The 27,806-nt window shown below is 39.6% G+C and overlaps 1 pseudogene; it reads right to left on the bottom strand.

The window, feature by feature from the left end:
- Nucleotides 1-3,414: 3,414 nt before the first annotated feature.
- The window catches only part of LOC119470176, a 35,514-nt pseudogene continuing 11,122 nt past the window's right edge, over nucleotides 3,415-27,806 (bottom strand).

The raw sequence follows: 27,806 nt of genomic DNA, 5'->3' as shown, positions 1-27,806 counted from the left end.
GCCTCCAAAGTGCTGGGATTGCAGGCATGAGCCACCATGCCTGGCTGGGTCTTGTATTTTTATTCAGCTTGTCACTCTGCTTTTTAATTGGGGACATTTACATTCAAGGTTAGTATTGATATGTATGAATTTGATCCTGTCATCCTGCTGTTAGCTGATTATTTTGCACACTTAGTTATGCGGTTGCTTTATAATATCACTGGTCTGTGTACTTCAGTGTGTTTTGTAGTGGCTGGTAACAGTCTTTCTTTTCTATAATTAGTGCTTCTTTCAGAAACTCTAGTAAGGGAGGTTTCTTGGTAATAAATTCCCTCAGCATTTGCATGCCTGAAAAAGATCTTATTTCTCTTTTGCTTAGGAAGCTTAGTTTGGCTTGATATGAAATCCTGCATTGGATTTTTTTTTTCTTTTTCTTTTTTTTTTTTTTTTTTNTTTTTTTTTGAGACAGAGTCTCATTCTGTCACCACACGGGAGTGTAGTGGCACAATCTTGGCTCACTGCAACCTCCACCTCCTGGGTTCAAGCAATTCTCCTGCCTCAGCTTCCCAAGTAGCTGGAACGACAGGTGTGCACCACCATATCCAGCTAATTTTTGTATTTTTAATAGAGATGGGGTTTCACCATGTTGGCCAGGATGGTCTCAATCTCTTGACCTCATGATCTCCCTGCCTCAGCCTCCCAAAGTGCTGGGATTACAGGCATGAGCCACCGTGCCCAGCCTGGAATTTCTTTTATTTAAGGATGCTGAATATTGGCCCCCAATCTCTTCTGGCTGGTAGGATTTCTGCTGAAAAGTCCAATGTTAGTCTAATGAGCCTCCCTTTGTAGGTGACCTGACCTTTCTCTCTAGCTGTCTTTAACATTTTTTTTTTCTTTCATTTCAACTTTGGAGAATCTGATAATTACGTGTCCTGGGGATGATATTCTTGTAAAGTATCTTACTGGAGTTCTCAACATTTCCTGAATTTGAATGTTGGCTTCTCTAGCTGGGTTGGGGAAACTTCTCATGGATGAGGGAGAAATACCCTAAAGTATTTTTCCCATATTAGTTCCATTCTTCCTGTCTCTTTCAGGGACATCAATAAGTAGCAGATTCTGTCTCTACATAATCCCATATTTCTCGAAGGTTTTGCTCATTCTTTTTCATTTTTTTTTTCTATTCTTGCCTGATCATCTTATTTCAGAAAGCCAGTCTTCAGCCTCTGAGGTTCTTTCCTCAGTAAGGTCCATCCTGCTGTTAGTACTTGTTATTGCATCACGGAAATCTTGTAGTGTATTTTCCAGCTCCATCAGGTCGGTTATGTACTTTTCTATACTGGCTATTTTGTCTGTCAGCCACGTCTTGCCCAAGGCCTGCTGCAATCACTCCCTGGCTACTGCCTATATTCATTCAAGGCCCTAGGACTCTACATCAGTAGCTAGCAAAGCCAGCCAGTCCTCTGTCCTTTGTTCAAGACAGTAAGGTCCTCCAGATGGCAGGTGGGTGCAGAAGTACCATCTGGGATTCAGGCACTATAGTCAAAAACCTTAGATGTCTACCTGGTATTCTACCATCTTGGCAATTCAGGGCTGTATTTCCTATCTCTTCAGTGCCTCTTTCAGGGATACAAAGTTGAAAGCAGGTTCTATGAGTGCTTGTCTGATTTTGGATCTTATGAATGTGATTTTTCTTTTTCTTTTTTTTCCTGTGTAGGTAGTTGCTAACTTGATGTCTTCGCAGAGGAGATAACCAATGGAACTTTCTATTCTGCAGTTTTGCTCCCAATTTTCCTTCTTTTCTTCCCATGTGTGTCAAGACCACTCCACAAAGGTTGAATCATGGCTTGTCTGAGCCCATGTGATCTCATGTTTCTTCCAACTTGTGAAGGAGTAGGAAAAGTTTAGGTTCTCCTTATAAAGGGATATAGCAAGAAATAGTTCCTGTTTCCTACCTTTGGAGGTTGCTGTGAGTGAATACAAAACCTAAAACTGCTGCAGGTGTCCCCCTACCATCTCAGGAAAGCTGACATGCTATAAAGAGATGAGCTATTAGGTTCCAGGGTCACTGGAGATGCTACTGGCTTGCTTAACTGAGCAAACCTGGAGATACCCTGCCTTACATTGATCTGCTCTGTGAGATAAAGAGTAAAGAAAAAGCTAATTAGATTGGATTTTCTGCTACTAGCAGCAGAAAGCATTTTCATGGAAATATTCATTCCATACATTTTAATTCTACCTTATAATTTCACACCACAAGTTTCACATAAAGTGAGACAAATCTTTTCTTCATTTCAGGGAATAAAGCAAGAGTAAAGTTGCAACTGTGGGATCAAACAGAACAGACATGACTAGAAACTTATTAAATTCCTATAGGATAAGATGCTTTGCACAAATAACATATAATTAAAAATAAAATATACATAAAATAAACTTTGAATTTGGTAGATATTAAAATAATAGCTGTCTCTGACAGATGAGAAATTGTATTCAGATGATTATTAGTTTGAAATAAGCTTCTGAATTATCTTCTTTTGCTCTTCAGACAGAACACGATAACAGAGGCTTCCATCTTCTTAACCAGTTAATTTGTCTTCTGAGAAATCTATACAACTCCCTTATAATGCATATTATTGAACTCTATGCAATTAGAAATAGAACTAACACTGATTTAAAATCACAGATTCACAATGTTTTAGATGGTAAAAATGTTTTGATTTACTTTCTAGCTTGTTTCTCATCATGGACTTGTCAAGTGTGTTTCAGTTCTAGACTTTTCATGCACTGTCTTTTGAAACTTTTGATTTACATTTTTTAAAAATGGACAAGTCAAAATTGCAGTGTATTTATGGTGTACAGCATGATGTTTTGACGTATGCCTATGATGTAGAATGACTAAATCAAGCTATTTAATAGATCTATGAACCCGCATAGTTATCATCTATAAGGGAAAACCATTATTGTATTGGGATGTAATCTTGAATTTTTCTTTTTATTCTATTTCTTGTTCCTTGTAGTTACATGAAGCAGATATTTTTTCATTCCATGTTTATTCCAGAAAAATTTAATAACATAACATACGAGGTGAGTTCAGATTTATGAGAGGCAGCAAGGGTTGGGTACAAAGGGGACCAGGAAAGAATGAAGATGAGCTATTGCCATCAATACTGGGACTTTCAAGCCAAGGGCAGAGGCTGAGAAAGTCACCAGGGAGGACATTTTCTGCAAAGGCATTGAACTAGGAGGACACCAGGTCCTGAGAAAGCTTTCCTTTTGTGGAAGAACAAAGGTCAAATAGGCATCCTTTTCATGCTTCCAAGCTAGGTTTAAAGGTTCTTTCCTGAGTATCATCATCTTCAGTTCAGGGGGCCTGCAGAATACAGAGGAGAGTATTGTTTTCAGACCTAACTCCACCAAAATCTTCTTGCTTCTTCTAGGACCTCACAAGAGAGAAGGAAGAAGAAACAAAAACATTTTTAAGTATCCCTGAGCCGCTGTTAACTTAGAGCACAGACCTTTCACTAAGTGGAGAGAAGAAGCTTTAGTATAAACTATATGAGTAGAAATTTGGATCCAAAGTGTTTCTCATTATTTCTGTCTCATGACTTGTCATGTCCATCATCTTTCTAGGGAAGCTGAATCTGTCTCTAAAGGAAGATTAAACCTGTTGGCTGAAGTCCAGAGTGCCCCTGAAAACAGAGGGAAAGATATATACTTAAAAGATATGGAAGGAAGTCTTTCCCCAAAAACAAAGTTCCAAACTCCAAATCTCCCACCTGAAATATCTCTAACCACTATAACCCACACCAGCCAGGGCAGAGAAGAGAGCAGAAACTGAGATGGTGTGACCCATGAAGCTTTCATCACACACACACACACACACACACACACACACACACACACACACACACACAGTATAATGGCATTAGTCTTAGTGTCTCTTCTCTCATTTGCTCCAGAGTTTCAAACTAAGCTCCCCATGCTTGTTAACCTTTCTCTTATCTCTGCAAGACATAAGCCCTCATATTGTGACACAGTAGCCGTGGACTGTTGATTTCTAGATTTCCAGGAAATTTGAGGTCAACTGGGGAAAGAAAGGCTTAATACTGGGCCAGTGACACACTGGGAACTAATCTCAGCAAAGCCATATTTCTTCCTCCAGAGAAGCCCATGGAGATAGCCAGCCTCCAAAGGCTCCTCATCTTCATGATTCCTGAAGTAGATGAACATTCCTGCCCCAAGGAAGAGCAGGCCCAGCACAAAGCCCCTGACTCCACTCAGCATCTGGCTCTGTGCAGATTCAGACTGTGCTCCTAAGAGAAGAAGCCAGGTTTCGTGATTTTTATCCCTAATCCAACTTCTCTAATTGAAACCATGAGATTCAGAGTTTTGACAATGGGAGAAGAAAGCCACCCTGGAGGAACCAAAATAACTGGCCAAAATACCTGGAATAACTGGAAACAATATTTTAAAATCACCTTGGGTAGCTAAAATGCTCAGGAATTGAACTCATTCAAATATCACAGCCCAAAATAAGGCACAATTTCAGCATTTGATTCAAGAAAATCCCCGGGACTCGGCTGGCTGCAGTGGCTCACGCCTATAATTCCAGCACTTTGGGAGGCCAAGGCAGGTGGATCATGAGGTCAGGAGATCGAGACCAGCCTAGCTCATATGGTGAAACCCTGTCTTTACTAAAAATACAGAAATGAGCCAGGTGTGGTGGCATGCGCCTATAGTCCCAGCTATTCAGAAGGCGGAGGCAGAAGAATTGTCTTCTAGGCATGGTTGCTTCTCCAGAGGGTAAAGGTGTTCCTAGAAACTATCCTAGGACTATCCCCAGTGACCTGTGTTGAAGATAGAAGAACATGCAGCAATTGAAAATATGATGCGAGAGAGGAGAAACCTGACAGTCAAGGATCATCAAAGTCCCCTTCTTGGTGGGTTGAGAAATTTATGAGGTCCAGAAGCTGGTCGCTCCATTGCACTGTGGGAGGGCTCGTCACACTTGAGTGCTCCACTTGGAAGGTATAAACCTCTCTACTCTGAAGAACTGTTTCAATCGTCACCAGGATCTGGAAAGTCCAGTCTCCATTGTGGATCAGGCCTGTGGAGACCACCCCAGCCTTCTCTTCCTGGCCGTTCCGGAACCACCTGACTTTAATGCTGTCTGGATAGAAATCAGTCACAGAGCAGACCAGGTTGTGGTGCTGCAGGGGCTGGGTCTTGGCAGGATACACAGTCATCTTAGGCTGGACTAAGAAAAAACACAGAGACTATGTAAGGAAGACAGAGTACGTCTTCTTGGTTGGTTTTCTCTCTGTCTCTCTCCAAACCTAGGCTCAGGTCTCAGCCAGGCCTCCATCAAAGCAGGCCATGGTCTCACAGTGTTGAGAGCCTGGAATTTAACCTTTACAGGGCAGATCCATTAGATTTGAGAGACGCTGAAGAAATTTGTGTTTGCTTATTTCATAGCTTGAAACTGTTATTCATTATCAAAGTGTTTATAAATCCTTGAAAGCATATAATGTATTTACTAAATGTTTCATTTCTGGAGCCATACTGTCTAACTCAAATCCAGGCTCTGCCTCTTACTGATTGGTCCTGAAAGAGATTTTCAATTCCTCCACACCTCAACTTTCTCACCTATAATGGAAGTTAATAACACTAATTTCCCTATTGGGGCTATGTGAGGATTAATGTACCTAAACTATATAAAACAATGACTGAATGTAGCCCTCAATTTTGGTTAGCCATTTTTAATAAGACGATTGAAAATGGTAAGGATAGACTGGGGGACGGCAGTAGGAGAGATGGGGAGATGGAGTATGGAGTTTTAACTATGCTCCTCCATGCACTCACGTCTTAGAACGCCACAGAAATGGTTCTGCCACTGGGAAGGAGGAACAGACAGAAGTGATTCTCTACCTCTTTGAGTTGAGTCCCTAGAAAAACATAGGTCCTACAGGAGAGAGAAAGGAGTAAGAAAAGTTCTCATATTTACATTCAGCCCATCAATCCACCTCCTCTGTAAAACAAGAATAACTATGTTAGAACTAGAATCTAACTGCCTGTCTTCCTAGACTGATATTTGAGGCCAGAGAAGAGTCTGGGGCAGTGTGTTTAATGCCTATGACAATTCCTGACACTAGCATCCCCTCAGTAAATACAATTATTTTAAAAGAAAAAAGGAGAAACCAGAGACAATATTTTTATAATACTACAAAATGATAGATGTAAGATGGGTTGTAAATCATTGCCAAAAATTTTGCAATATATTTCATTAAATAAAAATGTTCAAATTTGGAGAATAATTTGGAAAATAATATGAACTAAAATCTGGAGAAAATGCTGAATCAAATACCACAAAAGTGTTAATAATCTTACTATACAGATAACCTATAAAAATCACTGAAAAAAATACTAGGATCCCAGAGGTAACAGGAAAGAGATACTTATCTTTCCTTTACAACATACAACAAATAATTCTTAGAGCAATAATTTTATTTGGTCAGTAAATATGTGAAAGTGTCCAAGAGCCTTAGAAATCCAATAACTATTAACTAAAATTAAAAAGAGATGTAACTTTTCAACTATTTGGCCGTATTCTAAAAAAAGATTAATCAAGGCAAATGTGAGATAAATTGTATTACAACTATATAAAGGAGTAATATGTAACTACTTAAATACTGTTAGCTTTAAAATAAAAATTGTAATAGTCATGGTGGCACTGGCCTGTAATTCCAATGCTTTGTAGGGGATGAAGGAGGAGGATTACTTGGGGTCAGGAGTTCAAGGCTGCAGTGAGCTATAATTGCACCACTGGACTCCAGCCTGGATGACAGAGCAAGACTCTGTCTCTAAAAATATATGCACAGGTTACATATGTGTGTGTAGTGTATACACAGTAACATGTATGTATATTGTACACATAGTAACATATATAGCAACATGTTACTATGCACATATGCTTTGTGTTTGTACATATGTTCTGCTACTAGTATAACAGAAGTTTAATTCAAAAGCTAGTTTCACAATCATTTCAACTATGGAAATATATGTATATACTAAGAAAAGAACATAGCAAGGAATTTAGAATTAGAAGCCTCAGAAAGGTCAGAGGTGACACAAAGATCCCTTCACTTCCCCTAGAAATTAGTCTAATACTACTATAAACACCTCTGCACACAAACTAGAAAATCTAGAGGAAACAGATAAATTCCTGGACACATATGCCCTCTCCAGACTGAACCAGGAAGAAACTGAATTCCTGAACAGACCAATAATGAGTTCTGAAATTGAGTCAGTAATAAAAAACCTACCAAACAAATAAACAAACAAACAAAACACAAAAAAAGCCCGAGACCAGATGGATTTACAGCTGAATTCTACCAGATGTATAAAGAAGAGCTGGTACTATTCCTGTTAAAATTACTCAAAAAATTGAGGAGGAGGGATGACTCCCCAACTCATTCTATAAGGCCAGATTCATCCTGATACCTGGCAGAGACACAACAAAAAAGAGAACTTCAGGCCAACATTCTCTATGAACATAGATGCAAACATCCTTAACAAAATACTAACAAACAAAGTCCAGCAGCACATCAAAAGCTAATCTACCACAATCAAGTAGGCTTTATCCCTGAGATGCAAGGTTAGTACAATGTATACAAATCAAATGTGATTCATCACATAAGGAGAATGAAAGACAAAAACCACATGATCATTTCAATAGATGCAGAAAAGGCTTTTGATAAAATTCAATACCACTTAATGTTAAAAATGCTCAGTAAACCAGGCACTGGAGAAACATACTTCAAAATAATTAAAATAATCAATGACAGACCCACAGCTAACAACAAAGCGAATGGGCAAAAGCTGGAAGCATTGCTCTTGAAAATCAGCACAAGACAGTGATGTCCTCTCTCACTACTCTTACTCAAAATAGTATTGGAAGTCCTGGCCAGAGCAATCAGGCAAAGAAAGAAATAAAGGGCATTCAAAGAGGAAGAGAGGAAGTCAAACTATCCCTTTTTCCAGATGACATGATCCTGTGTCTAGAAAACCCCAAATCTTGTCCCCAAAGCTCCTTCAGGTGATAAACAACGTCAGCAAAGTTTCAGGATTAAAAAAAAAAATCAACATATAAAAATCAGCAGCATTCCTATATACAAACAACACCCAAGCTGAGACCCATATTAGGAACACAATCCCACTCACAATTTCCACACACACAAAATACCTAGGAATACCACTAACTAGGGAGTTGAAAAATCTCTACAAGGAGAACTACAAACCACCGCTCAAAGAAATCAGAGATGACACAAACAAATGCTCATGGATAGGAAGAACCAATATCACTAAAATGGTCATACTGCCCAAAGTAATTTATAGATTCAATACAATTTCCATTAAACTGCCACTGACAATCTTCACAGAACTAGAATAAGCTATTTAAAAATTCGTATGGAAGCAAAACAGGGCGTGAATAGCTAAGGCAATCCTAAGCAAAAGAACAAAGTAGGAGGTACTATGTTACTCATCTTCAAACTATACTACAAGACCACAGTCACCAAAACAGCATGATGCTGGTACAAAAGCAGACACATAGATGAATGGAACAGAATAGAGAGTCCAGAAATAATGCTGCACCCCTACAACCATCTGATCTTTGACAAAGATGACAAAAACGAGCAATAAGCAAAGGACTCCTCATTCAATGAATGGTGCTGTAATAATTGGCTAGCCATACGCAAAAAACTGAAGCTGGATCCCTACCTTGCACCATATACAAAAATAAACTCAAGATGAATTAATGACTTAAATGTAAAACCTAAAATCATAAAAACCCTGGAAAATAACCTAGAAAATACCATTCTGAACATAGGACTTGGCAAAGATTTCATGGCAAAGACACCAAAAGCAATCACAATCAAAAACTGAGAAATTGGACCTAATTTAACTTAGAAGCTTCTGCACAGTAAAAGAAACTAGAGAGAGTAAACAGACAACCTAGAGAATGGAGAAAATGTCAAGTCCAAATTTGAGAAAAGGAGTCAGGCTGGTGGGACTGGAAGAAAACAAAGAGGTAAAGCAAAGAAGCTGTCTGTTTTTCTTCGTGGTCTAGGACACACAACCGTCCTGTGCAAATAATGCACAGTCTTCCTGTGTCCAGCTATCATCAGACATCTGTAAGTCAGCTCACTGCAACCTTGGCATTATTGCTACTGCAGGTAGCACTCTGCAGTCTAGGAACCATCCTATAAAATCTCCTGCAAGCCTTTGTTTCTGTGCAGTCAGCTTCTCTTCTGCTGGCCTGCCTTTTGCCTCCTTGCAATGTATTTTCCTACTTTCTCTAATAAATCTACTTTTTCTACCTCTTACTGTCTTGATAAATCCTTTAACCCTGGAGCCACTGACCCAGATAGTTATTGCTCACCTGCGACAGAAAATATTTGCAAACTATGCATCTGACAAAGGTCTCATATCTAGAATCTATAAGGAACTTAAACAAATTTGCAAGAAAAAAACAAATAACCTCATTAAAATATGGATGTGAACAGACATGAACATATAGTTTTCAAAAGAAGGCATACATTCAGCTGACATAGAAAAAATTCTCAACAGCATTAATTATTAGATATATGCAAATCAAAATCATATTGAGATACCATCTCACACCAGTGTAAACGGCTATTATTAAAAAGTCAAAAAATAACAGATGCCGGCGAGGTTGCAGAGGAAAGAGAATGCTTATGCACTGCTAATAGGAATGTAAATTAGTTCAGCCATTGTGGAAAGCAGTGTGGTGCAAAGGACTAAAAAGGGAATTACCATTTGACTCAGCAATCCCATTACTGTGTATATACCTACAGGAATATAAACCATTCTACCATAAAGACATGCACACACATGTTCATTGCAGCACTGTTCACAATAGCAAAGAAATTGAATCAACCTAGATGCCCATCAACAGTAGACTGGTTAAAGGAAATGTTGTACATCTATACTATGGAATACTACGTAGCCATAAAAAGAACGAGATCATGTCCTTTGCAGGAACATGGATGGAGCTGGAGGCCATTATCTTATGCAAACTAACATAGGGACAAAAGACCAGATACCACATGTTCTCACTGAAAAGTGGGAGCTAAACATTGAGTACACATGGATACAAAGAAGGGAAGCGTAGACATGGGGACCTACTTGAGGGTGAAGGATGGGGGAGGGAGAGAATCAGGAAAACTGCCTGTGAAGTTCTATGCTTATTACCCTGGTGATGAAATTATCTGTACGTCAAACCCACCTGGCATGCAATTTACCTACATAACACACCTGCACATGTACCCCTAAAACTAAAAGTTAAAAAGAAATTAATCTAATACTTTTCTCAGTGAGATGCTTATGCAAACAAATATCACACACTTTTATTTCAGAGATTTTGGAATCATAAGGGTGTTTACCAAGGACAGTTTGTGACTAGGCTCTTCACATTATAATTTTTCATCTCTCCTCCCCTAAACTTTCATGCCAACAGCAGACAAGGTAAATTTCCCTTCCCTGCATCTCTAAGGACCCAGGGCGATCAAGACCTCCCTCTCCAGCCCCCTGCACCACCACTCCCACCGTGCTCTCATCTCACCTCGGCACAGAGGGCTGGAAGGACCAGCTGAAGCTCCCTCCCACAACAGACGCACAAACAAATCCCTACTCTACACTCACCTACCTGAGCCCTCCTAATTCCTCCTTGCTCACAATCCTACACACTCCCACAGGGTGCTTACGTGCACACACACGCACTCCCCGTTCTCAGGGACCCTGCTCCCCTCCCCCACCCGCCTTGCTCACCTCGCTTCTGTGGGGAGAAGCTCTCAAACACCCCATAGCTGTGTCTGCAGTACGTGTTCAACAGATCCCGCAAGCAGCCCAGCAGGTTCTTCTGGCTGTTTCCATTTCTGGATTCTCCTCCGCTCCAGCAAGGCCACCGCCCAGAACTTTCCCACGTCGCTATGGAGGCGCGCGTAGTCCTCTCGGTTGTGAATGAATCTCTGCACAAACCGCATGTTTAATCTGCTCCAAGAAATGTGCTGCGGCGACACGAAGAACCGGTTGCATGGGCGACATCCTGGGAAAAGAGTGATGGCTGCGCCCACAGTCAGGGACTCCCTCTGCCGGCGGAGGGCGGGCGCGGGGCAATGGAAAGCCTTGATTGGCCCCGGTGAGCAACCCCGACCACCAGGGGTTCATTTCCATCTGCCCGGGGTGGAGGGAGGCTGCGAGGGCAGTGGAATACCGTTTGGGATCCGCCCCCGATTTCCAAGCTGAGCTGGACGCCTCGTTGCAAGGCTCTGGACCAGGATCATCTGCCTCATCACTGACATCTGCGCTTCTTCTTCCCGGAAGCCTCCACCCAAGATTCTTCCTGCTCCCTCCTGTCAGGTCACGATCTAGCCATTCGTTAAACAAGACCTACTGCCTTCTTCCTGTAAATGCTTCCTTAGTGCTCCTGGGAATCCAAACAGGGGAAAGACAGACCTCTCCCATCCGCTGGGGGAGCTTAAAGTACTGAAAGTGATGGCAAAAAACCAAACGCTTACCTTATACACGAATGAGAAATGTTAAGAGAAGTGTGGAGTTCTAGAACAAAGAATAGGATGATCTAAATTACATTAGGGTGCCGGAGAAGGACTCTGAGAGTGACAGTTCAAATGTGAACTTACAGGTTTAGTGGGTGTGAGCCATGCGACACAGTGGAGCCTGTGTGTCTGTCTGGACAAGAAGGGAGGCACATTTCAGGTAAGCAAAACACCATGTAAAAAAGCCTGAAACGATTGATTAACTTCTTCGAGAAACCAGAAGAGAGTTCACTAAAGCACAGCATGAGGGAAAGGAGGGGAAAAGATTAAACTGGAGAAACGACAAGAAGGGAACAATTAAAATCTTTGTGATGTTAGTATTTTGATTTATACTAAATGTACTGGGAAACAATTAAGGAGTCCATGACCCCAATACAGGTCCACAAACTTTTTTTGGACTTTCTAAATCCAGAAAACTCATTAATTTGCTATTGTTTTTACTTTGTTGCCAAAACTGATATGGCAAATCTGATTTGAAGAGATAAGGAGTCAAAAGTGTCGCAAAGCTCTTATTGGTGACATGTGCTTCTGTAGTTTCAATATATACAAACACACAAACATACATATACATGTGTAAATATGCACAGATTTCAAATATTATGCTTGTATATATTTTTGATGTTTTTGTATTTATATTTAAATGAACTGTGAAAAATCAAAAACAATTAAAGAGAAATCCTGTGTTTAGTAAAAATGAGATGAGTAGAAAGCATTTTAAACATAATTATTTTATTGTTTTTGTTGAGTTCTGGGTACATGTGCAGGATGGACAGATTTGTTACATAGATAAATGTGTATCATGGTGGTTTGCTGCACCTATCAACCCATCACCTAGGTATTAAGCCCAGCATGCAGTAGCTCTTTACCCTAATGCTTCTTCCCACCTCTGCCCTCCCCCAACAGGCCCCAGTAAGTGTTTTTCTCCCTGTGTCCATGTGTTGTCATTGTTTAGCTCCCATTTATATGTGAGAACATGTGGTATTTGGTTTCCTGTTCCTGCGTTAATTTGTTGAGGATAATGGCTTCCAGCTTCATCCATGTCCCTGCAGAGGACATGATCTCATTTTTCTTTACGGATGCATAGTATGCCATGGTACATATGTACCATAGTGAATAGAAAGCATCTTACATTATCAATAATATAAAATGTAGAATTACTGCACAAATCTGAGGCATTTTACTGAAAATTATTTGTGATAGTCATCACCATTTAAGACTTATAATGACCAGTTGTTGAAAGCGAATAGAGATAGTAATTATCAAGAACACATGAAAATTTTGAAACAAACTGTGTAATATAAAAAGTAAAAAGGAAGATCTTGAATCTGCATTGATTGACTGGATTCACCAGGAAAGCAGTGAATTTATGCAAGTGTCTAGTTTTTTTTGGTAATGACACAGCAAAACTAAGCCATGAAGTGCTGAACTAAGAGATAAATGTGTATACAAAGTGGGAATCCAGAATTTTCAGAAGAAACACAATGTAAACCAGTGTTCTCAGCCTTGGCACTACTGACATTTTGGACTAGATAGTATTTTCTTGTTGAGAGGAGCTGTCTGCTAGTGTCCCTGTCTTCTACTTGTCACGTGTCAGAAGAAACTCCTGGTGTGACAACCAAAAATGGCTCCAGACATTGCCAAGTGTTCCCTAGGGAGTTGGGAGAGGGAAGGGAGGGACAGAGGGGCGGTGAACTGTCCTTGGGTGAGACCCACTAGTGTAAACCAGCTGAAAAATCTGTGGTAAAAAACCCACCATTAATTATGGAACATTTGAGATTTACACTGAAAACTCTGCCAATATTCTATCTATTTAAAATCTTGGTCCTACATAAAACTTATGATTTTTAGGAATTTGGTCCCAGTGCAAAGCTGTTTTTCCAGTAAAATTAATTGACTCAGAACCAAGGTTTACTGATTTATTTGCCTTTAATTGGTCACCAAATCATATTCCTAATTTCTGTGTCACTGGTCTATTACTCACTGCCTCAGCTAATTCATTTTCTGACTTTCCGTCTCCTACTCCCAACAAAACAAGTAGGCATCAAATTACCAGCCTTGGACAGATGCAGAACACTCATTTCTGTAGTTAAACCTTCTCAGAAGGGGAGTGATATGGTTTGGCTGTGTGTGTATCCACTCAAATCTTGTCTTGAATTGTAGCTCCCACAATTCCCACATGTTGTGGGAGGGACTGGTGAGAGATAATCTAGTCATGGGAGTGGGTCTTTCCCCATGAGCTCCCATGATAGTGGACAAGTCTTACAAGAGCCGATGGTTTTATAAGGGGAAACCCCTCTTGCTTGGCCATGATTTTGCTCTTGTCTGCCATCATGTGACACGTGCCTTTCACCTTCTGCCATGAGGTGGGAGGCCTCTCTAGCCACGTGGAACTGTGAGTCCATTAAAGCAATTTTTCCTTATAAATTATCCAATCTTGGGTATGCCTTTATCAGCAGCCTGAAAACAGACTAATACAGGGAGAAACTAAGAAGATGGCATTCTCTTATAGACAGTTTACAAAAAACAAGCAAGTCCCAGTTTTTGAATAGAGATCTTCACAAGCTCCCTTCGCCCTTTAGAAATGATAGCAGAGAGGAGAACACTCTAATGAGATAAGGTCTGTCTTATTTCTCAAATTCTCTGAGTACCTTCTTCACAAAAGAGAATGTTGAAAAATAAAAATATGTGAAGTTGCTGTCATTGTAGCTTACATGGTTAGCACTGCAGTCTATGCTCTTGTGCCCAGCCTAGATTGCCATATTTAGCAAATAAAAATAGAGAATGCCTAGTTAAATTTGGATTTCAAATAAATTATTGTTGTTTATCTGAAGTTCAGATTTAACTGGGTATCCTGTACTTTATTCGGCAACCTTAACCCAACTTGTTAATAATGTTCAGAAGGAGTGAATTTAATACTTCTTTGTGTTCTTTAACACATGCCTGTGATAGCCTGCACATAAGAAACTTCTCAAATGATAAATGCAAAATAAATGAAAGTTTCTCCTTTATATTGGGACTAGCAGAGATTGCATCTCTTCCCTACCCTGAGACTCACCCTGTGCATATGAACATAAGAAATTCTAACAAGAATTCAGACTCAGTCTAGTCACTATTCACTAGTGGTGGTTGTAAGCTCAGGCTCTAGAATTAGGAAATCTGAATTTAAACATGACCTCTTCTACATGGGTTAACAACCATGAACCTTTAAAATGTATATATATAATGGATCCAACAATAACATTCCTCATAGGATTATTGTTAAGTGTAAAACTAAGTAGTGACTCTTCTTAGTGCTGATAACATTATAAGCACTCTAATATATTACCATTTTATTTTTACAATCCCTATAAAGAAAAGCTTCATTATTTTTCTATTCCTTAAGTTCTAAGGCAAATAATGTCTACCTCATGATTTGGCAATTGTCTTTTATTAATTTATCGCTAATTACCATTTTAAATACATGAGGGCAGAAGCATTGGTTTATGTATAATAATTCATATGCCTAAACTTCACACAAAAGGAGAGTTCTAACATAGAAGAGAGGGACTTTCTACACACTCAGATTTAAATGGCAATCTGATTTCTAGTAGTAACTTTGTGACAGTAGGTAAATTACTTACACCTTTTGAATTTTAGATTCCAAAGATATATATGCTTTTAAATGCCAAACATAGGATACGTATTAGATTTCCATACCCAAATTTATAAGCCTGGTAATTAATCACTGCAAAATGTTATAATGCTCCACACTGATAGAGACCAATTTGCTTAGTTAATTACTCCATTCTCATCACCTATAGTAATAATTAGTATATTTGAAGCCACTAATAAATATTGGCTGTACGAACTAATAGCCATTTGCATAACTAGTCACCACAGTACACAGGGACTTTCTAGTGCTTCGTTGCTAATGACTGAACACCTGTCTCTGGTTCACAGGTCATCCTGCTTCTCTTCAGCTTCTTTATTCATTTTCTTTAGGTCCAGCTGGCTCCCTGATCCCAGAGCATAGTCTTTCCCTTATGCTTACTACTCAAAAGAGTCAAACTTCATCCAGCCTTCACTTCTTCCACCTGCTGTTCAAATGGTTCAATCCACTTTCCAACCTGGATACTCCACTGACTGCAAATGTCAGTTCCACCAAACTCAGCACTTGCTTCTCTGTCCTGTTCCCACTTCACTCACTTCTTAGTGATATTCACCACAACAGGCCACTTCCTTGCCTTAAAAAATAATATTTCTTTGATTCCCATGCATCACATTCTCGTTTTTTTCTCCAGCATCTCTGGGGAACCTTCTCAGTCCCTTATGCTGTCCTGTGGCCCTCTTATATTTTTCTACACAAAATCTATCTCTCTCTCTCTCTGCAACCTCTTCCACTTCCCTGGAATTTAGCACAGAATGTGTCGATCCCAACATAAGTATCTGCAGCCCTGGCCTCACCCTGAACTTCTCTCTTATGTTCAGTTGGCTTCCTGATTGCTTCATGTGATTTCAAAAGTCATCTCAATTTTAATAAACAAAATTGTCATTTCTAATCACCCACTTCAAATCATTTCCGCCCACTTCAAATCATTTCCTCCCACATTCTTCCCTGTTTCAATAAGCAGCATCACCATCCACCTATTTGTCAAGGCAAAATACTTAGAAATAAGTTTACATTTAATCCATTAACAAGTCATGCAAAAACACATCTCAAGTCTGTTCACTTTCTCATTATCTTTCTCCTTGTTACTACTGCACTATATGAAGCCACAGCTCTGTCTTCCCTGGAGAATTCTGCTGTTCTCCACTTGTGAACTTCAACAATCCAATCCCCACATAGTAGCTAGAATTATTTTTAAAATTGAATATTAATGGAGACTCTCCTTGTAACCTCCCAGTGGCTTCCAATATGTTTAAATACAATTTAAATTTTTTACCACGGCCAACAAGGCTGAATATGATTTAGCCCTTGACTTTCTCTCCCTCTTACCTCATCTTCTGCCATTCCACTCCTTGCTTTCCATTCTTCAGCCCCTCTAGCCTTCTTTCTGTCTCTTCAACACAGCACACATCTTCCCATTTCCTGTCCTTTCCCCTTTTCTGTCTCTCTGGAACACCTGTCCCTTAGATCTTCACATATTTTTCTTGTCTCAGCTAAATGTGAGTTCTCCTCAGAGAGATCTCCCAAACTACTTGTGAATCCAGTGTGAAGTGAAGTTGGGTGAATTCAATTCTCTCTATCCTATCACCCTGACGTCTTTTTTTTCCCTAAGGCAATATTGCTCTCTGAATTTTTCTTTTTTGTTAAATATATATTGAGATATTGTCTGTCTCCTCTGGTATTGAGTTCCATGAGAGTAGGGACCTTTTAAAAAAAATCTTACTCAAGTAGAATTCTCTGACCATAGAACAGAGCCCAGAACATAACAGTTGCTCAGAAATATACCTGTGGTCTAAATGAATAAATCAGCGTCCTGGAAACAGATCACTCTGGGTATTCTAGAAAGCAGAAAAGGACTCAGTTCCTGCACCCTTTCATTCTAATGACATGCTATATTCCTTCTCCTTCTTGTGAGAAAGTCAGGCAAACTTCCTTTTTCTCCTCTTTCTAGTTGGAAGAAGAATTCACAGATAAGAAAACAGTGATTGTAAGAAAGAGAACACTTTTCATTAAGAATTATCTCTTCTGATGGGTCTCAGTGCTGAATGTCTGGGCAAGCTTTAGGGATTTTCAGAAATGATGATGACATAGTTAGGTAAAAAATAGAGAGGAACTTGGGGTAGAGGTAAGTATTACATGAATAATTGAGGAAAGCAGAGGTCATGCTGAATCAAGCTCTAAAAATTGGGACATATCCCCAGTAGGACCTGATCCCCTTGACTTGCTCATTGGCTTTCAGTCCTGTGAGATATTAGCAACCTTTACAATCTCTTTGTAACCCCACTGAGAGTATATAGTTTGAACCATATGAAATGGCTATTTGATGATTTTGACTTATAAAAATAGAATTTTATATAATTTATCCTACATTAGAGCTTACCCCTTCTTGTAAGCTCAAGCCAGAGAACGTAGGAGAAACTAATCTAGAAAGGTGCAAGCCAGGTTAGTAGCATTAGTAGCATTTCAGAGGATACCGTAAGTTCTTTAAGACATTGAACAATACTCCATAGATGCTCCTTATCAATAGGGCCATTCCAAATACTAAGGATCTCTACTTCAATGTGTTTTTCCCAAGAGAAAGAGAGGGTATTAACCTCAATTTTTGTCAGAAATCTACAGTACAAAGATAAAGGGTTTACAAACACTGGAGTTAGGGAGAAAAAAAGATTACAGGGGTGGCCTCTTGGTACATCCTCACACATCAGGGAGAGGCACCAACCTCACAGATCCTGTTGATGACATGGCACAAGATCTTCTAGGAAAGACCCTTCAAATTCCTTTTGACTCCCATGAGATTTTTTATTTCCTTCAAGACAGAGCCTTGCTCTGTTGACAGGCTAGAGTGCAGTGGGCCATCTTGGCTCACTGCAACTTCCGCTTCCCAGGTCCAAGAGATTCTCCTGCCTCAGCCTCCTGAGTAGCTGGGACTACAGGCACCCACCACCATGCTTGGCTAAGTTTTGTAGTTTTAGTAGAGACGAGACTTCACCATGTTGACCAGGCTGGTCTCGAACTTCTGACCTTGTGATCCACCCCCTTCTGCCTCCCAAAGTGCTGGAATTACAGGCTTGAGCCACCGCACCTGGCTGAGGTTTTTTTTTTCTTCAAAACTCAACATAAGCCAGGCGCGGTGGCGAGTGCCTGTAGTCCCAGCTACTCGGGAGGCTGAGGTGGGAGGATCCCTTGAGCCCAGGAGTTCTGGGCTGTAGTGTGCTATGCTGATCAGGTGTCCGCACTAAGTTCAGCATCAATATGATGACCTTTCGGGAGCGGGGGGACCACCAGGTTGCCTAAGGAGGGGTGAACCAGCCCAGGTCGGAAACGGAGCAGGTCAAAACTCCCGTGCTGATCAGCAGTGGGATCGTGCCTGTGAATAGCCACTGCACTCCAGCCTGGGCAACACAGCGAGACCCTGACTCTTAGGAAAAAAAAACCAAACACCTCAACATAATAAAGGGAAGTGCTGCATGGAGGAATTCATTTCAGCGTTTTTATTTCTAAATCCTCTGAAGACCCCAAGAAAATGTTATGCCGAGCTGGAGAGGTTTTGCTGTAGATTTGAGACATTGCTGAAGTTGCTTTTCAGCTTACAAAGCTTTTGGGCTGAGACTATGAAGTTTTCTAGATATAGGATCAACAAGGATAATTTGACTTTCTCTCTTTCTACTTGAAGGCACTTTATTTCTTTCTCTTGTCTGATTGCCCTAGCCGGAACTTCCAACACTATGTTAAATAGGAGTGGTGAGAGAGGGCATTCTTGTCTCATGCCAGTTTTCAAGGGGAATGTTTCCAGTTTTTGACCATTTAGTATGAAGTTGACTGTGGGTTTGTCATATATGGCTCTTGTCATTTTGATGTGTGCTCCTTCAGTATCTAATTTTTGAGAGTTTTTTTACATGAAGTGATGTTGAATTTTATTGAAACCCTTTTCTCCTTTCATTGAGATAATCATGTGGTTTTTGTCTTTCATTCTGTTTATGTGATGAACCACATTTATTGATTTACACATGTTAAACCAACCTTGCATCCCCGGGATAAAGCCTCCTTCTTCGTGGTGGATAAGTTTTTTGATGTGCTCCTGTATTTTGTTTGCCAATATTTTGTTAAGGATTTTACATCAATGTTCATGAATGATATTGGCTGGAAGTTTTCTTTTTTGTTTGTGTGTCTGACAGCTTTTGGTATCAGGATGATGCTGGTCTCATAGAATGAGTTAGGGAGTTCCTCCTTTTCAATGTTTTGGAATAGTTTCAGTGGAAATGATATCAGTTCTTCTTTGTGCATCTGGTAGAATTCAGCTGTGAATTCATCATGGTTTTTTTTTTTTTGGTTGGTAGGCTATTTATTGCTGCCTCAATTTCAGAATTTGTTATTGGTCTGTTTAGGGATTCAATTTCTTCATGTTTCAGTCTTGGGAGAGTGTATGTGTCCAGGAATTTGCCCATTTCTTCTAGATTATCTAGTTTGTGTGCATAGAGGTGTTTATAATATTCTCTGATGGCTATTTGTATTTCTGAGGAGATGTCAGTGGTAATATCCCTGTTATAATTTTTGATTGTCTTTATTTGAATTTTTTTCTCTTTTTTTTATTAGTCTAGCTAGTGGTCTATCTATTTTATTAATTTTTTTTCAGAAAACTAGCTCCTGGATTTGTTGACCTTTTAAATGGCTTTTCATGTCTTTAAGTCCTTCAGTTCAGCTCTGATTTTGGTGATTTCTTATCTTGTGCCAGCCTCATATATTAGTTCTTTTTCACACAGCTGACAAAAGCATACCTGAGACTGGGCAGTTTATACAGGGAAAAGGGTTTAATGCACTTACAGTCCCACATGGCTGAGGAGGCCTCACAATCATGGCAGAAGGCAAGGAGGAGCAAGTCATGTCTTTCATGGATGGCAGCAGGCAAAGAAAGAGCTTAGGTAGAAAAACTCCCCCTTATATGAACATCAGATCTTATGCGATTTTTCACTGTCATGAGAATCGCAAGGAAAAGACATGCCCCCATGATTCAATTACCTCCCACTTGGTTCTTCCCACAACATGTGGGAATTCAAGATGAGATTTGGGTGGGGACACAGCCAAACCAGATCACATTGGGATTGGTTTGGTCTTGGTTCTTTAGTTCTTTTAGTTGTGATGCTAGGTTGTTAGCTGATGGGATCTTTCTAGCTTTTTGGTGTGGGCATTAAGTGCTATGCGTTTTCTTCTTAACACTGCCTTCACTGTGTCCCAGAGATTCTGATACATTGCATCTTTGCTATTAGTTTCAAAGAACTTCTTGATTTCTGCCTTAATCTCATTATTTACACAAAAGTCATTCAGTGGCAGGTTGTTCAATTTCCATGGAATTGTGTGATTTTGAGTGAATTTCTTAATCTTAAGTTCTAATTTGATTATGCTGTGGTCTGAGAGACTGTTAATGATTTCAGTTCTTTTGCATTTGCTGAGGAGTACTTTACTTGATTATGTGATCAATTTTATAGTAAGTGCCTTGTGGCAATGAGAAGAATGTATATTCTGTTGTTTTGGGGTGGAGAGTTCTGTAGATATATATCAGGTCCATTTGATCGAGAGCTGAATTCAGGTCCTGAATATCTTTGCTAATTTTCTGTCTCAATCATCTGTCTAATATTATCAGTGGGATGTTAAAGTTTCCCAGTATTATTGTGTGGGAGTCTAAGTCTCTTTGATGGTCTCTAAGAGCTTGCTTTATGAATCTAGGTGCTCCTGTATTGAGTACATATATATTTAGGATAGTTAGCTCTTCTTGTTGAATTGAACCCTTTATCATTATACAATGCCCTTCTTTGTCTTTTCTGATCTTTGTTGGTTTAAAGTCTGTTTTGTCAGAAACTAGCATTACAACCCCTGCTTTTTTCTGTTTTCTTTTTCCTTGGTAAATTTTCCTTCATTCCTTTATTTTGAGCCTCTGTGTGTCTTTGCATGTGAGATGGGTCTTTTGAAGATATGATACCCATGTGTCTTGGTTCTTTATCCAACTTGCCATTCTGTGTTTTTTAATTGAGGCATTTAGCCCATTTACATTTAAGGTTAGTATTGTTATGTACGGATTTGATCCATCATCATGATGCTAGCTGATTATTTTGCAGACTTGTTTATGTGGTTGCTTCATAGTGTAACTGTTCTGTGTACAAAAACACATTGGTTTTTGTAGTGGCTGGTGACATAACTCATATTTTTAATTCTCACATAAGATTAATAAGATAAATATCCTTTTTAAACTTAAGGTAGAGATGATAAAATGATGGAAATTCAACAACTTTTACAAGTATGTAAGTCTAGTATATGGAAATTCCAAGTAACACATGATTATTCTAACCCCCTTCCCCAATTTCAGTCACTGTACCATACCACTTCAAACGCAATTTTTAAGGAGAATTCTGTATCTTCTTTTGAAATATATTTATCACTTTAATTCATAGCTATACATATCAGTAAGACTACTTTTAATGAGTGGCAGGATTTTATATAGTTTGGGGGCAGATACTTTGTAGCAATTCTAGATCCTTCAGAAGATTCCTCTAATGACCATTGTTACCTTTCTCTGGAAGTGACAAAATTTGCATTACTCTTATGGAAAAACGCCCATGGCTCCTTGATAAATCTTATTAAGACAATAACCACTAAGTTCCTCAATCAGCTCTATTGCTGTCAATTATTATTTCAGTTTTCTTAGCATAACGTAGTGAAAGTTTGAAAATATCCGAAAAGAATAGAAATACTATAGCACTTACATTTATTTTCATTAATTAGAAAGTTCAAAAGGTCTTGGATAGGTTGCATAGAAGTCACTATTATCCCTGGATCTGAGAATAAGCTATGTTCTGACACCCCAGTGTTAAATCAGTCCTATTGGAATTTCTCTAGTTGCAACCAGGTGAATATCATATTTAATTTGTTAATTGGAAAATCATAATTTACTCAGAAACTATGATGTGTGGTAAGGTAGGGAGAGCAAACTAGAGTTCTCCTTAATATTATAGGATAAAAGGATGACAAAGAAAAATAATACTTTAAAAACACATTCCCATTATTTTATCATCATCATGAAATGTCTGTGGAATAAATCCCATAGGATTCTTTCTCTGCTGTGGAAGTCTCTGAACATTTATGGGTGTATCTCCTGTGTCGTTTTTGCTTAGTGCTTCTCCAAGCTGTTAATTTTATGGCTGTAGTTAACTATTTTGGTGGATCTTGGGTGTCTTTTTGGTATTTGAGCCAGTTTTTTGAGGGTGGCAGGGGAAGCTGGGGAATATATGTGATCCTTTCATCATGTAATGTTAGAATATTGAATGTATTTTATAGGTTCTGGAATTAATCAGAAATATCTTGCTTAATTAAGGTTGATCTCCTTCTAAGCATCTATGGGCAGTGCTATTGCTGTGGTCTATTCCTCTTTAGGAAAGCCATATAGCAGAGTTTGCTTTAGGGCAGTCTCCACTGAGCAATAAGTTGAGAATCCCTTTTTTGTCCTTGAGCATACAAGTCAATGACATAACTGTCTTTAGTAGAGAGAATCTCAAACCCCAAGATTTGGCCTCTGAGAATGTGTGAGATAGGTGGAGAGGAGCAGATGTGGTAAAGTGGGGAGAAGAACAAGAAGAGGGCCCACAAACATTACAGAATTAAATATCAGCATCACTCATTCAAGACTTAATGAGATATGAAATTGGACACTGAAGATTGCCATTGCCCATTTTATTAGGTGTAGTCTCAGATGCCTAGTTCATTACCAGGAGAATAGTCCATCTCATTCTTGGAATCTTCTTATATTGCAGATGTGTCTTTGAGTGGAAAACCTGAGTAAGTAGAAGAGGGGCAGAATATGGCATTAAGATGAGAGGAAAATACGATAAACGCAGTGATCTATTGCTCATTTGTCTGTAAACCTGTGACTTGATATTTACTTATAAAATTGTGAGATCAACTGTAAGAATGAACCAGGAATCCTGAGAGGATCCACAGACCTTCTGAAGAAATTAGACTGCTCCTGTAGTTCCCAGGAGACACCCCAAATACTTTGAGTACCCCAGCTGTGGAGGTGGGAAAGGGAGATCCTCCTCTCCTGAACACACACCCGCACTGGGAAAACTGAAGGCCTGTTTGAGGGAGAAGTTTCTGACTTTACCTGGAGCTGAGTCAACCTAGAGAGCCCAGCGAAATACAGGGGTAGAGGAAGCAGTGGAAAAAGCCCTGGGAGCTCCCTGACTCCCAAAGCAGACCATTTTTGCCTGGCACCACAGGGATCCTTTGGGAGGGTGGCCAGAGGAGCAGGGGAAAATGCCACAGGGTGAAGGAAATATCCAGCTGAACTTTATAACAATTTGAACCCGGTGAGAAACCCCCTGTCTAGAACTCAGGGGAGAGCATGAATCCAGTGTGCAGACTCCCTAGGCAAGGGAAGAACCAAAGCCCTTTCACAGCTGGGAGGTGGGTATCCTGGGGCAAATTCTCAAGCTTAACTCACCCACTGCCTGGAAACAGACTCAGGGCTGTTAGCAGGGGAACAGTGGGATTGAGATCAGCCCTTCAGATTGTGTGGGAGCTGATTGAGGCCTGTGACTGCCAGCTTTCCCCCATGACTCAGCAGAGGCAGCCATAATCCTCTTAGGTACACAACTCCATTGACCTGGGAACCACACCCCCATCTCCCACAACAGCTGCAGCAAAACCCCCCACCAAGGAGAGTCTCAGCTCAGACATTCCTAACCTACCCCACCTGATGGGCCTTCTCTATCCACCCTGGCAATTCTAGGACTCTGCCCACTGCCTGTTTCTCTCCATACTACCACAGCCGATGCTCTCTGGAAAGTGCCACCTCATGGCAGGAGGCCAATGAGCACAAAAATAGAGCATTAAACCACCAAAGCTAAGAACCCTCACAGAGTCCATTATACCCACCTGCCACCTCAATGGGAACAGGTACTGGTATTCATGGCTGAGACACCTGTAGATGGCTCATATCAAAGGACTCTGTGCAGACAACCCCCAGTACTAGCTTGGAGCTGGGTAGACTTGCTGGGTGGCTAGACCCAGAAAAGAGATAACAATCACTGCAGCTCAGCTCACAGAAAGCAACATCCCTAGGAAACAAGGGAGAGTATTACATCAAGGGAACATAATGTGGGACAAATGAATCTGAACAACAGCCTTCAGCCCTAGACCTTTCCTCTGACAGAGTCTACCCAAATAAGAGGGAACCAGAAAACTAACTCTGGTAAAGTGACAAAACAAGGCTTTTTAACACCCCCTAAAAATCACACTAGTTAACCAGCAATGGATCCAAACCAAGAAGAAATCCCTGGTTTACCTGAAAAAGAATTCAGGAGGTTAGTTATTAAGCTAATCAGGGAGGCACCAGAGAAAGGTGAAGCCCAATGCAAGGAAATCCAAAAAACAGTACAAGAAGTGAAGGGAGAAATATTCAAGGAAACAGGTAGCTTAAAGAAAAAACAATCAAAACATCAGGTAATATTGGACACACTTACGGAAATGCAAGATGCTCTGGAAATTATCAGGAAACATTGGGCACATTTATAGAAATGCAGGATGCTCTGGAAAGTGAACAAGTGTAAGAAAGAAATTAAAAGCTCAAAGACAAGGTCTTTGAATTAACCCAATCCAACAAAGACAAAGAAAAAAGCAAAGAAAATGTGAATAAATTATGTTAAATGACCAAACATAAGAATAATTGGTGCTCCTGAGGAAGAAGAGAAATCTAAAAGTTTGGAAAACATATTTAGGGGAATAATTGAGAAATACTTCACTGGTCTTGCTAGAGACCTGGATATCTAAATACAAAGCACAAGGAATACCTGGGAAATTCATCACAAAAAATCATTGCCTAGTCTTATTGTGATCAGGTTATCTAAAGTCAAGATGAAGGAAAGAATCTTATAAGCTGTGAGACAGGCCTGGTGCGGTGACTCATGCCTGTAATCCCAGTGGTTTGGGAGGCTGAGGCAGGAGAATCACTTGCAGTCAGGAGTTTGAGACCAGCCTGGCCAATGTGATGAAAACCTGTCTTTACCAAAAATACAAAAAATTAGTTGAGTATGGTGGCACATACCTGTAATCCCAGCTACTCAGGAGGCTGAGGCAGGAGAATTGCTTGAACCCAGGAGGCAGAGGTTGCAGTGAGCCAAGATCATGTCACTGCCCTCCAGCCTGGGCTACAGAGTGAAACTCCATCTCAACAAAACAAACACAAAACAAAAACTGTGAAAAGGCACCAGGTAACCCAGAAAAGAAAACCTATCAGATTAACAGTATACTTCTCATCAGAAACCCTATAAACTAGAAGGGATTGGGGCACTATCTTCGGCCTCCTCAAACAAAACAATTATCAGCCAAGAATTTTGTATCCAATAAAACTAAGTGTCACATATGAAGAAAAGATACAGTCATTTTCAGACAAACAAATGCTGATAGAATTTGCCACTACCAAGCCACTACTACAAGAACTGCTAAAAAGAGCTCTAAATTGGAAACAAATCAAAACAGAACCTCTTTAAAGCATAAATCACACAGGGCCTATAAAACAAAAATACAATTTAAAAAGTAAAAACAGGGCCAGGTGTGGTGGCTCACGCCTGTAATCCCAGCACTTTGGGAGGTGAGGCAGGTGGATCACGAGGTCAGGAGATAGAGACCATCCTGACCAACATGGTGAAACCCTATCTCTACTAAAAATACAAAAAAATTAGCTGAGCATGGTGGCACATACCTGTAGTTCTAGCTACTCAGGAGGCTGAGGCAGGAGAATTGCTTGAACCCAGGTGGCAAAGATTGTAGTGAGCCAAGATTGTGCCACTGCACTACAGCCTGGGTCACAGTGTAAGACTCTGTTTTAAATAAATAAACATTAAATAATAAATAAATAAATAAAGGCAAAAACAAAAAAGCAAGGTACACAGACAACAAATAGCATGATGAATGCAAGGGTACCTCACATCTCAATACCAGCATTGAATGTAAATGGTCTAAGTGCTCCACTTGAAAGATACAGAACAGTGCAATGGTTAAGAACTCACTAACCAACTATCTGCTGCTTTCAGGAGACTCACCTAACACAGCAGGGCTCATGTAAACTTAAAGTAAATGGGTAGAAAAAGGCATTTCATGCAAATGGACACCAAAATAGGGGAAGCTATTCTTATATTAGATAAAAGAAACTTTAAAGCAATAGCGATGAAAAGAGACAAACAGGGACATTATGTAATGGTAAAAGACTTTGTCCAACAGAAAAATATCCAATCTTAAACATATATGCACCTAACACTGGGGTCCCAAATCTATAAAACAATTACTAATAGACTTAAGAAATGAGATAGACAGCAACACAATAATACTGGGGGACTTCAATATTCCACTGACAGTACTAGACAGGTCAACAAGACAGAAAGTCAACAAAGAAGCAATGAATTTAAACTATACCTTGGAAAAAATGCACTTAACACATATATACAGAATATTTCATCCAACAACTGCAGTATACACTTTATATTCAACAGCACATGGAACTTTCTCCAAGATAGACGATATGATAGGCCATAAAACAAGCCTCAATAAATTTAAGACAATTAAATTATATCAAGCACTCTCTCTGACCACAGTGAAATAAAACTGGAAATCAACCCCAAAAGGGAACCTTTGAAACCATGCAAATACATGGAAATTAAATAACCCGCTCCTGAATGAGCATTGTGTCAAAAACAAAATCAAGATGAAAGTTATAAAATTATTTGAATTGAACAACAATAATGACATAGCCTACCAAAACCTCTGGGATACAGCAAAAGCATTGCTAAGAGGAAAGTTCATAGCCCTAAATGTCTATGTCAAAAAGACCGAGAGAGAACAAACTGACATTCTAAGGTCACACCTTGAAGAACTGGAGAAACAAGAGCAAACCAAACCCAAATCCAGCAGAAGAAAGGAAATAATAGAGATCAGAGCAGAATTAAATGAAGTTGAAACAAAAGAAAAATATAAAAGATAAGTGAAACAAGAAGCAGTTTCTTTGAAAAGATAAATCAAGTTGATAGCTCATTAGTAAGATTAGCCAAGAAAAGAAGAGAGAAAATCCAAATAAACTCATTAAGAAACAAAACGGGAGATATTACAACTGACACCACTGAAATGCAAAAGATCATTTGAGGCTACTATAAACACCTTTACAAATATAAACTAGAAAACCTAGAAGAGGTGGATACTTTCCTGGAAAAATACAGCTCTCCTAGCTTACCTCAGGACGGATTAGATACCTTGAAGAGACCAATAATGAACAGCAAGAGTGAAATGGTAATTAAAAAATTAACAACAAAAAAAGGATTTACAGCAGAATTCTACCAGACATTCAAAGAAGAATTCGTACCAATCTTTTTGACACTATTCCACAAAATAGAGCAAGAGGGAACCCTTCCTAATTCACTCTATGAAGCCAGCATCACCCTAATACCCAAACCAGGAAAGGACATAACCAAAAAAGAAAACTACAGACTGATATTCTTTTTTTTTTTTTTTTT

The sequence above is a fragment of the Cebus imitator genome, unplaced genomic scaffold (genome assembly GCF_001604975.1).
Source record: "Cebus imitator isolate Cc_AM_T3 unplaced genomic scaffold, Cebus_imitator-1.0 Scaffold24, whole genome shotgun sequence".
NCBI lineage: Eukaryota > Metazoa > Chordata > Mammalia > Primates > Cebidae > Cebus > Cebus imitator.
This window is presented reverse-complemented; position numbering and strand designations above follow the sequence as displayed.